Below are 1,564 nucleotides of genomic sequence, written 5' to 3'. Positions count from 1 at the left end.
GTGAATGCAAATAGCAGTTACATGGTAGAAAGGCTGCTAGAAATAGCAGCCAAATCTTTCTTTTTCTGGAAAAAGGAGCCGTTTACATGTGATTTCGATGTCACATTTGTTGAAAGCAAGCACAAATAATCTGAAAAAGAAAAAAAGACCTGTGAAATAAAACACTCTCCCCACCATGCCACCCACCTTTCTTTTCCAGAGAAAAAGTGGCTTGCCACTGGTTTGGAAGTCAGATACATTGAATGCATCTGAAAAAACTGTGGAAAAAATTATTCCACACCAAGGTATTATTTACCAAAAGAATAAAATCTTGTACCGATTATACCTGTATTTTAATTGATTCAAATTAATGTACCTCATTTTGAAAAGTGTCAAAATCATGTCAGACTGGGTGAGGACAGGGTGGTGGGGGTGAAAAACAATAAATTTTCAAAATTTTTTTCTTTTTTTTTTCGTGAAAAGATTCCTCCCATCATTCTGAAGACTTTGGAGAAAAACATTGGAAAAAGTTCCCATCAAAACAGAGAAATTCCAACTTATGTGGGCTGTCTGATTCAAAACTCTGGTCTCCAGAACTGCCACTCCTTCCAAAAATTTTGCCAACAAATTTCTTTGTAATCGTAATCTACACCGTTTGAAGGGTATTTGTATAAAATTTCATTAAAAAATACCTATTTTCCAGAATGTTATGATGGGGAAAATGTTGGGTCCTGTGAATTTTTCGAAACTCTTCTCCCTAACTACTCAGAAAATTTTTTCCATCAAATCTTTACACACACACTTAATCTACAGGATATAAGCGATTATTTGGTGAAAGCTTCGTTAAAATGTGTCCATTTTTCTGGAAGTTATGAGGCAACAAAGTCGGTGGGATATTAAACTGTAATATGCCTTTTCCCAATAAAAAGTTAACATTAACGGATTAACGTTAACTTCCATTACATTTTCAAAGAATTAACGATTAACAAAGTTAACTTTTTGGTTAATGGATAAATGATTAATGAAGTCAGCTTTTCAATTAATGGTGCCCACCTCTGCATAAATCATTCTCCAACAACATTGCACCTCACACTCAATGTAAATGAAAGTGGATACATCTTTTTTAACACAAAAAAAAAAAAAATTTTCTATTTTACAGTTCCAAAATCAAGAAAAAGAACTGCAGAACTTAGCATACCTTACAAACTCATCATTGTTATATAGACATTATTTCAGCATTTATTCTGTATTCAATGCATGTTTGAAAGTTCAAGAATTTAGCTTCTGATCCCCTATAAAAGTCATTTGGTATGTAGCTTAGAGAACAGATGGCCAACAGACCTCTGTAATCATGGAGATTTGCACAGTTAACTTTGTATATTTTTGGACTGACACAGACAACTTTCTATAATTTCAGAGTAGTTTGTCTCTCCCAGTAGGCAATTATTTATACTGTTCAATGTAAACAACCAACATCAAATATCTTTGTCTGGCAATAAATATTCAGATAAATGTTCACAAGTTTACTTCAGTTATTATTCATGCAGCCAATGAAATATATCTTCCTCTCTCTGCTATGCAAACA

Source organism: Octopus bimaculoides, chromosome 16 (assembly GCF_001194135.2).
Source record: "Octopus bimaculoides isolate UCB-OBI-ISO-001 chromosome 16, ASM119413v2, whole genome shotgun sequence".
NCBI lineage: Eukaryota > Metazoa > Mollusca > Cephalopoda > Octopoda > Octopodidae > Octopus > Octopus bimaculoides.
Note: the sequence above shows the minus strand (reverse complement) of the source record.